The 11,246-nt window shown below is 36.3% G+C and overlaps 1 pseudogene; it reads right to left on the bottom strand.

Moving 5' to 3' along the window:
• Nucleotides 1-7,718: 7,718 nt before the first annotated feature.
• LOC113729134 (probable dolichyl-diphosphooligosaccharide--protein glycosyltransferase subunit 3B) lies at nucleotides 7,719-10,886 on the bottom strand (annotated as a pseudogene).
• Between the last annotated feature and the right edge of the window lie 360 nt (nucleotides 10,887-11,246).

Here is an 11,246-nt window from a genome sequence, read left to right as displayed (position 1 = left end):
TATCCAGATGTTTTTACTGAAGAACTAGAGTCCTTGCCACCAGAAAGAGAGATAACCTTTAAAATTGATGTGACTCCAGGAGTAGCACCTATCTCTACGACGCCCTATAGAATGGCTCCAACTGAATTGAAAGAGCTGAAATTGCAATTACAGGATTTACTAGAGCGAGACTTTATAAAAGAAAGTGATTCACCGTGGGGAACTCCAGTGTTTTTTGTTAAAAAGAAAGATGGTAGTTTAAGGTTGTGCATAGACTACCGAGACTTGAATGACGTTACCATCAAGAATAAGTACCCTTTACCCCACATTGATGAATTGTTTGACCAATTGCAAGGGGCGGTAGTGTTCTCAAAATTGGATCTCAGGCAGGGTTATTATCAATTGAGGATTTTGGAAAAAGACATACCTAAGACTGTCTTTAACTCGAGATATGGACACTTTGAGTTTGCAGTGATGCCGTTCATATTGACTAATGCTCCTGTAGCTTTTATGGATTTAATGGACCGAATCTTTAAACCTTATTTAGATCAATTTGTGGTGGTATTCATTGACAATATATTGGTGTATTCTAAGACTTTAGAGGATCATGAGAAACATTTGAGAATTATTTTGCAAACCTTGAGGGAACATCAGTTGTATGCTAAGTTTAGTAAATGTGAATTCTGGTTGAAGGAAGTAACTTTCTTAGGTCATATAATTTTCAAGGACGGAATTAAGGTGGACTCGACTAAAGTTGAAACAGTTTCTAAGTGGAAGCAACCGGAAAACTCTACTAAAGTTCAAAGTTTCTTAGGGTTAGCAGGATATTACCGGAGGTTTATCAAGGATTTTTCTAAGATTGCGGGACCCATGACTGAGTTGACTAAGTGAGAAATTTATATGGAGTCCTAAGTGTGAAAAAAGTTTTCAAGAGTTAAAGAAGCGTTTAACAAGGGCACCTGTTTTAGCTTTACCTAATGAAAATGATAGCTTTGTGGTCTATACAGATGCTTCAAAAGAAGGCTTGGGGTGTGTATTGATGCAGACTGACAAGGTGATTGCGTATGCCTCTAGGAAGTTAAAACCTCACGAGAGAAATTATCCAACTCATGATTTAGATTTAGCAGCGGTAGTATTTGCATTGAAAAAGTGAAGACATTACCTAAATGGGGTGACGTTTGAAGTTTTTACGAACCACAAGATCCTTAAGTACTTGTTTTCCCAAAAAAAGTTAAATTTGAGACAGCGTAGATGGGTGGAGTTTTTAGAGCATTATGATTGCACGATTAATTATCACCCAGGGAAGACTAATATGGTAGCCAATGTTTTAAGTCACCAAGTGCAAGTAGCAGGATTGATGATTAAGGAATTGCACTTGTTGGAAGAGATTAGTAATTGGATCCCTTGTCTTGAACCAAGAAAAGTGATTCTTGGGAACATTGTCATGAAATCCGTTTTGTTGGATCGTATCAAGAAGGCACAAGAGAAGGATTCTGAAGTACAAAAGTAGTTGGAGAAAATTGATAAGGGGTAGAAGTTGGATTTAAATTTGGAAATAAATGGTGTACTAAAATTTCGAAATCGCATAGTGGTGTCAAAGGATGAAGGGCTAAAAAGAAAAATCTTGGAGGAAGCGCATCGTTCTAAGTATACGATACACCCTGGAGGAAATAAAATGGACCAAGACTTGAAGAGCTTGTACTGGTGGGAGAACATGAAAAGGGAAATTGCTCGGTTTGTCCAGACTTGTTTGATTTGCCAGCAGGTTAAAATCGAACTTCAAAAACCGTCTGGTCTACTGCAACCTTTAGAGATACCCGAGTGGATATGGGAAAATAACACCATCGATTTTGTATCTGGATTACCAAGGACACAAAGAGGTCACGACGCTGTTTGGGTGATAGTAGATAGATTGACCAAATCCGCTCATTTTCTACCAATTAGTATGAAGTACCCGCTGGAGAAGTTAGCTAAATTATATTTGAATGAGATTATAAGACTACATGGGATACCTGAGAGTATTGTATCTGACTGAGACCTTCGGTTTGTTTCTCGGTTCTGGCAGAATGTGACAGCCCCACCTTCCCCTAGGGCGTACCAAAGGGGTTAGCGGACTGCCTGGCCAGCTCTTGCCAGGACTACTAAAACGGTTGTATATAATCTAAAATATTTCGGAAAATATTAGTGCGCTCAAGCGATTTAAAACCCGCAAAATGGGAAACAAAAATTGAAATCGTAAATGAATAGTGACCGCCACGTCACTATCCAACCAGAATCCAATCAAATGTAGATGTCACCATACACCTCAGAGAAACATTCCCAAACCAAATAGGATACATGAACAGGGTTTAACAGTGTTATAGACATACGTTTGTAATTTACAAATCAAAAGGAAGATATTTAGATCAAAGTACATTTAGGGTTTTTCCAACCATTGAGGAGCTTTACAAAAGAATATATTCAAACTATATGAAAACTAACTCAACTCGTACTTCAAAACAATTTAGTCCCCCAACAGTTATTCATATCCCTGTAAGGAAAACAAAGTAATGAGGGTGAGCTTAAGCTCGTGAGGTACCAACAAGACACACCAGTAAACACCTTTTATCACATAATGATCCCAAAGCTCATAAACAAAACAAGTTAATAAAAGGATACAACTGGCTCTCAAGAGCCACTTTCCACGTGCCGCACTTGATCTCCAACCCGTTGACACTCCGTCAACCTTTGAAGAGAAGAACATCCCGTAGATCCCCACTTTACTCCGTATCCCTTCCACCGATCACCCCCTTACCGGGCCCGAACACCTCACAGTAACAGAGAGGGTAATACTCGAGTATACCATAAGGTCGAGGAGTTAACACTCCACTCGACTGCAGTGAACCCAAGGTCCCTTATCGATTCGCCCAAGCCCTTGCCGGCTCGATTCGATTAAAGACCAATGGGGTATGAGCTCAGATAGCACAGTTAAGTTGTCGGGCAAAGCCCTCAGCCATGTCAAATCACACATGTAGACAATTTCACATTTGACAGTAATAGTAATACAGATAAGAGATCGAGAGCGATAAAGTACACTCTCATCTCATTCAAGCCATTCAAGTTCACATAATAAGTATACACAATCATTTAAGCGTTAGACCATATAATGGTACACTCACCAAGGTAAGTAAGCAAATTCACAAGTTAGCTTCAGGCGTAGGCGTCGGATCACGGGCACGATCTATACAACAAGAATATCCCAATTAAGACTTGAATACGAGTCAAAGCAAATCCACACACTACCAAAAATAAGGCCCAATAGAATGTATAAGTGCATAACCCAGCTAGGGAGAGTCCGGAAATGAAGTTTATGCTCTAAAACCAAAAGACAGTTTTGACGTCATTTAGCAGAACGGGCACAACTAGAGCTACACTTATCGGATTAGGGTACAATTTATATCGTTTCGAAGATAAGACAGAGGGATACAACTTTGATGAAGGTTACTCAGTCCAGTTTATAATGTATCTAGGTCAAATATACCAAAACAACCCCAGATTTTCCAGTTCAAAGTTTACTATGAAATTCAACTAGCAGTCCTGATTCATTCAATCATATCTCAGTACATAGGACTCCAATTCAAGTGATTCTAAAGCCATCTGAAAGCTAAGATACAAGGCTATAATTCTTATGAAAACATCGACAACCAAATCAGTAGTATTCTCGGTCAAACTAACCAATTACAGAAGCTGATTATCAGTTTCGGACAGAAACAGGGCAGCAGGGGTATTTTGGTCTTTTCACAGGCTACGCTGCTCCGATTGAGTTAAAATTTTGTTGGAAACTATAAAACATCATTCTATACAACTTTCATGTTTTAACTCAAGGCTAATTCGACCTCTAACTAGGAGAAACAGTACCCGGGCAGACTGGGGTTAATTGAAACCCTAATCTGGAATTTTCCGCACAAAGTGGAATTTTTCCGCAATTAGCTACAATTTACGCACTATGGCTTTATTCTAGACTATCCCAAGCCATCATCCATGGCCACACAATATTAAACATATAAAAACAGAAAAATCAAGAATAAATATAAAATTCATCATTCTCCACTAATAGTCATGATATTGTCCACAAATTCACCTCTTTGACTAACACAAGCTACTAATTTAACATTAACAAGACCAAAGAATGAACTCCTTAGCTACTCGCCTTGCAACTCAAGAGAAGAGCCAACCAAGCACTACTTTCTTCCAAACCACTTCACCAACAACCTTAATTCTACCTTGCAATTGATTTTTATGGGGAAATTTGGAGTTTTATCGGTTAACTTGTAAGATTGAGCAAGATTGGAATGAAGAAAGTTGAAAGGTTTTCTTTCTTTTCTCTCCAAGGAGTTCGGCCAAGAGGATGCAAAATGTGATGAATTTTTGATCAATTTTTGGTTAATTGGTAAAGGTAAGTAAGATGGTCAAAGTCAAGAACCAACCGTAGCGCGACACCTAGCATCTTTAAGGTTTAAACTTATCCTTTTGTCTCTCCAATGATAATCCATCTAGGTAACCTGTAATTATCTCTTAACACCTGATAAATTAAACCCGGTATACACAACTTAACCTAATTGGCCGAATTTTACCAAACTTTCCGCACTAGCGGGTCCTACGTCCGGTATACGCTCTTAATTTCTCAAAAACTAATTGATACTAGAAAAATCATTTAAAAACTATATTTACTCATAAAAATTATCTAGAAATTTTTCCTAATAAAGAAAATGCAGAAAAGCATGCACTTAAATAGAATAAAACCTAGAAAATGAGAAAATTTACAGGTTCTCACACAGAAGATATAAGAAATCACTACAAGAATTTTGGTCTTCAATGACAACTACTTTTCGTCACAAAAAAGCAAAAAGTCGTCACTGATGACTTTTATTGACAACATTTCGGTTGTCACAGAGTCGTCACTGAATCTCCGTCGGTAAAAGTATACAGTGACGACTTTAAAGTCGTCAGTGAATAAAAACTTTTTTATGACAAGATATGTTGTCAATAAAAGCTACAATTTAGTGACGACATGCTTTCTTGTCAATGATGCATGAAGCAACATAGTCAGTGTATATATTAATTAGTGACAACTTTGTTGTCAATAAACCCCTTATCAACTGTGACAACAACTTCTTATCAATGAATAGTTTTGATTCAATGACAACAACAATTGTCAATAAAGACAGCCTGCTTGAGAAATGCTACTCATTTACAACACCTTGCAATGTGTAGTTTGATGATTTTCCTACTACAATAATATCTAAAAAATGAAAACATCAGCAATGTTTAATAAATAACAAACGTAGACACCCGTTACAATAGGAAATGCCATAATAACATATTAAATATTCAAATGTCATAAATAAGTGCAACATCACACTACAAATAGTTTGATAAGTTTCAATAGAGCAAATTTGGCCATATAAGTCAAGGCTACACTAAAAAACAATTCCAAGTCCCAAAACATTTTCCGTGCTACCGAAACATTTTCTAAACTTAAGATAGCACTATAACCATAGTTTTTGAGTCGACACGTAAGCCGTACTGCTAATCTTCCAAACCTCTAAAATGAGCAATATATCTGCAATAAAATAGTAAAGTTATTAGTAGATGATAGAAAAATTAAAACAAGGAAAATTAGTTAAGGAGTCACCAAAAAATAAAGTGAATCATTTGTTTTAAGTCTCATCTAGATAGTGGCTATACAAAGAGTAGAAAAAGAGACATTATATGGGTAGTTCGGAAACAGAGTCTACTAGAGGATGGAAGTTTAATAACATTCATTAAGAGCCAAGGATTATATGGGCAGAATTGTTCCACTTCTTATTTTAATATTAAGATGTCAAAGGACAGCAACAAACGATTCCACATTTATGAGAAACAACTTTGCAAACTTCACTGTGTTTTAGACCAAAAGTAGTCTTTGAAGCTTTGAATGTCATAGGATTTCATATATCTAAAAATATGTAACTATACATAAGGTCTAATAAACAAGAAAAAGCAGCCTTATCACCTACCAAGCGCTTTTGAAGGATACTAATTTGTCCATTACTTGAGACATGAATCCAACTACTGCCTACAAGAATAGTGAAATCAGCATATACAGCAACAAGATAAAAAGCAAGTCCAAGCACCGTACACATGATTGCAAGTTGGCTAATTGAAGAGACAAATTGGATATCCTAATAGCTGGAAGCTATAAGAGCTACACCTAGAGCCAAAAAGTCAAACTTTATCCGAGTCCATGTTAATAGTAACCTGTGGACTTATTGCCAGAATAATTACTTTTAAGACTCCAACAGTGGCAGGGGGAGAGAAAGTGCTACTACAAGAAGCAGAAACATATTCAAAACTATCATCTTTTAACTAAAGTGAGTTAGCAACTAGTGTTCATTAAGCACATTTGTCAATATCATAATTATGTAGACACAATACTTTGGTTAGGATACACAGGAATGTCAAAGCCATTATTTACAAGTGACAAATCACATACAACAAATTGTAGTGACCAAACTTGTAATTCATTGTTTGAAAACCACAAATTGATTACCAAAAAACATGAAACAGTAATCATTTTCAAGATTTTTGAGACTTTAGGCAGGCAAAAGCAAGCCCTGAGTCTTAAATACGTTTGGAATTTTTTTAATCTAGTTTTTCATTTTCTTGCCTGTACTCTGCTACCAATGGAACGCATTGCAAATTCCAGTAGTTCAAAGAAGTAGTACAACATACATGACTAATTTGTGCTGTGACATCTGCCAAAGATTGTCTTCATGACACGATTTTGTGCATTGACAGAATGATTTAGACTCATGCAGGACATATTTGCTTCATTTCGAATGTCTTTCCCTTGTTTTTCTGTCTTTAGTTTAGATAGAATCAGGATATCAACTAGCTTCACACTCAATTTTGTATCGCAAGTGGAGATTCTTCACCAAGATTCTACTCATTCTAAAGCACTTACCAAAAGATACTTCATATGAATTAAATATACATCATCAAAGCAGCCATTCAATCGAATTACTTGCCGCATGGGAAGTTTCTACTTCAATTTTAGCAGAGTCAATAGCACTTCAGAATGGATATTGCTTCAGAAAAATTAACACAGTAGAAGCAGAAAATGCAATAAACTTTAGAGATTCTTATGCAACCCAGCAAGTATTAACCATAAAACAGATAGAAGGCATTCATTCAAATTACTTGCTGCATGGGAAGTTTCTCCTTCAATTTTAATAGAGTCAATAGCACTTCAGAACAGAAATTGCTTCAGAAAAATTTGCACAGTAGAAGCAGGAAATGCAATAAATTTCAGAGGTTTTTACGCAACTCAACAAGTATTAACTGCACAACAGATAGAAATGAGACGTAATGTCAAAGTACTTACCACTTTCAACTCCATCAATCCATCAAATGGCTGATAAGTTGCTATTCCACTAATACTCATGTCCTGTCCCAATATTGATTCCTTGGCATTCTCTGCTAGCCATTCTTGAACCAAATCTAGTGACAACTGGTCCAATAAACAAAAAAAAATCTTACAAGTAATTACACTCCATCCTTAAACTTAAAATCAGCATATAAACAAAAGCGAACATTTAAGTGCAACTATATATTGTTATTAATGAAAAATTCTGATTCAATGATAACTCTTTATCACCATGAAAATTGAAAATTTTCCTACAACAATTATATCTATAAATGGAAAAAAATGACAATGATTTATAATTAGCAAATGAATGCATCCATTGCATTACGAAATGTCAAAATATCATATAAGCATTCAAATATCATAATGAAGTTCAACAACACCCTATAGCCAAGGTTGCCAAATTTGTCAAATCTAGGACAACTTTTAAGAAGAAAGCCAAGAAGATCCGGACCAAAGTTACCTTCCATCGTCCTAAGACATTGAAAAAGGACGGGAACCCGAAGTACCCACGCATCAGTGCTCCTCCTAGGAATAAGTTGGACCATTATCAGATTCTCAAATATCCTTTGACTACTGAATCTGCCATGAAAAAGATTGAAGATAACAATACCATGGTATTCATAGTTGACATCCGTGCTGATAAGAAGAAAATCAAAGATGCAGTGAAGAAGATGTACGACATACAGATCAAGAAAGTGAACACTTTGATCAGGCCTGATGGAACAAAGAAAGCATATGTTCGGTTGACTCCAGACTACGATGCTTTGGATGTGGCAAACAAGATTGGAATAATATAAACAAATTTAGTCATTTTTTTGTTCCGATAAAAGATACTGTCTTTTAAGTGTGACAATTTGCTAGGCTGTTTTGTCGTGAAAAAAAAATACCAAATTTCAACACAAGGGGGAATTTTTAACATCAGACAAAATTTCACTAAACCTTGCCATTTCCCAATTTCACTATATCTCTTGTAGTTCGGTTGCTTAGCTAAAATTTGCAATCCAATAAGAACCTCAATAATTAAAGCTGGACATTCAAAATCAGCCCCAAAGAAAATCAAAATCAGGCCCAAACTAATGCACCAAATTAGCTCAAGAAATAAGTACTGCTATTAAACTTCAGCCTCAAAGGAATAATATAACAAGTTGATAAGGCAACAAGCACTACTATAACAAGTACTGATATAAGTACTGCTATGAACAATATAACCAGTTGATAAGACGATAAGCACAACACTAAAGGAAAAGCAACTTCAGTTCACTTGCTTAGCTAAAACATTCAAATAAACTAAACTAAACTAAACCAAAACAATCCAAACTAATGCACCACAGAGGATACAAGGTGTCAAGTATGATAACCAAAGTAATGTCGATCATGATATAAGGTGTCAAGTAGGAGCAATGTGTACCAACATAACTAGAATGTTTCTTTGCCATTTAAAAGCAAAAAACAACTTTCTTGTTCTAGATCTCTGAAATTACTTTTGCTGTTTGTCATGGTGTATTAATTCCATAGAAAACCAGCACCCCTTAATATTGTATTCCAATCAAACTAGTAAGTTAGGCAAGTGGCGGGACATTGCAAAACATTCACAATGAAATTTACTTCAAGAATGGCACCAAAAATGGGAACCATTCATGTGAAAAGAAAAGGTATTACCTCAAGGAATGCCTTCAAAACCCACATAAAAGTTAGTATTATTACTCCGTTAACAGAAAATCCAACCTACATCCAGCAAAAAGTTTGTGATTATATAGTATAAAATAATGCTATATGGAGAACAAACTACCATGTAAGACATGAAACTACCATGTAAGACATGAAACTTAAATTCCAGGAAAGCAAGCAAAACAGATTTTACAAAGTACTTATTCTTACTCGAACTAGAAAACTACCATAAAGATCACCGTTGTGCAAGTTGATTGAGAATTACTTATATCACAAATAATATAGCAGTATCCTCTTGCACTAAGCTCTAGCACTCAAGCATCATCCTCTCTAGTCTAATTACTGAGTACGTAGTATAGCCTTTTAAAATGTTATGGAATTGTGAATCAAATTCTTCCAACTCCTGAAGAAACACCCACTACCAACTGCAAATGCCAACTTATAGCTCTAGTTCATAATTTGGCATGTGATTTGCAATTTGGCCGCAGGTTTACCATTCAAAATTGCACCTTTCCTCATTTAGTCGGAAACTTATCTCAAAGCCATATCTACATGTGAAAGAAGATCTAGAATAGATACCATAGAAAACGAGAAAACAAGTGATTGCTATGCTTATTACAAGCATTTCACCAAGACAACACCAAAAAGATACATAAATCACTGCCAATTACATGATTCAATTTTTTTAGCAACAGTTGCAAATACAGAATATGAGCACAAAAGCAAAATAAAAGGTACATTGTTAATTTACACCAAAAATAAAACGTCAATTTTCCTTATCTGAAACACTAACAAAAACTAACACGGTAGAACAAACTAAAATCAAGAAACCAGAAATGCGACAAGAATGCCAACAAAAATCATCTGAACAGCCCAGGAGGAAATAAACATCACCAACCTCTGAGCATTCCTATTCCTCACATAGACAATAACATGAGTAACAAAAGCCAGCAACAATCCCACCACAGTGTACAAGAACCCAACCGCGAACCCTTTAGCTCCCAATTGCATCCCGGACCCCCTGATAAAAGAAAACCAACTTCCCAGGGTCATTCCTATCAACCAAAAACATGGGTATTTTCCTAATTATGTTATGCATTGAACCGGAGACACTGAAAAAGTAGACAAAAATCTCTCCGGTCATCCAAATACTCTTATTGTGCAAAAGGGTGTTCCCATAAATCACTTTTTTCACCAAGAATGGAGCCGAAATCAGAATAACAGCAATGAGAAACATCAATTGCTTCTTAGAAATCAAAGAGGGGCGATCAATTGGCCCAATGCTCAGCTTCGTTTTGGCCTTGACAAATTCAGCCATGGATTCGGCGAGCCTCGAGAAATCTGATGCATTTATCTGGACGGAGTCTTTCTTGACATCGGTGTGGGGCAGAGAATTTACTCCGAAAAGGGCGAAAAAGGACTGGAATTCTTGAAATTCGATGTCGAAGAAGAAGAGTTTTGAGTGAGAAGTTGGAGGGTTGTTGGCTAAAAAGGATTTAGAGACGAGGGAGAACTCGGATTTGAGAGAAGGGAGGGAGAGTTCGGGTTTGGAGTGGAGTTGTTGGGTGTCGAAGAAGACGAGGAAAGTACAGGGACGATGAGTTGGAATGGATAGAATCCGTTTGAGGGAATCAGTGAGATGGATAACGCCGCCTTTGGGGGACTGGGATTGGAGGGATTCGAGCTGCAAGAGCAAATCCGAACTGGGGTCTTGAGAATTGGTGGAGATCGGGAGGAGGGTGATGAGGAAGAGGATGATGAAGATTGGGGCTTTTGTGAAGGCCATTTTGCAACCTACTATAAGTTAATGTCCGTCTAAATTCTTTTTTGGGCGAAAAGGAAAAAAATTGGTGGTAAAAAAATGGTGGGAAAACGAAAACTTTTCCTGATGAATTGACGTGGGCAAAAGTAGAAAAATATGTTTAAAGTAGCAGTGCCTTTTGAAGGATATTTGCCTGACGAATTGCCCTTTAATGCTATAGTATTATTCTTTATTTTTTAGCAAAAAATAAAAATTTTCATCAACATAGGTGGCAAAATTTGTTAATTTCATATAATTGAAAATGTACTTTTAATATATGATTGTTGTATTATTTCTTATGCAAATATAACATTTAATTATTTAAATTTGATTTTATTTTTACAATTT

Source organism: Coffea arabica, chromosome 2e, assembly GCF_036785885.1.
Source record: "Coffea arabica cultivar ET-39 chromosome 2e, Coffea Arabica ET-39 HiFi, whole genome shotgun sequence".
Taxonomy (NCBI): Eukaryota; Viridiplantae; Streptophyta; class Magnoliopsida; order Gentianales; family Rubiaceae; genus Coffea; species Coffea arabica.
Note: the sequence above shows the minus strand (reverse complement) of the source record. Positions and strands in the feature narration are given on the sequence as shown.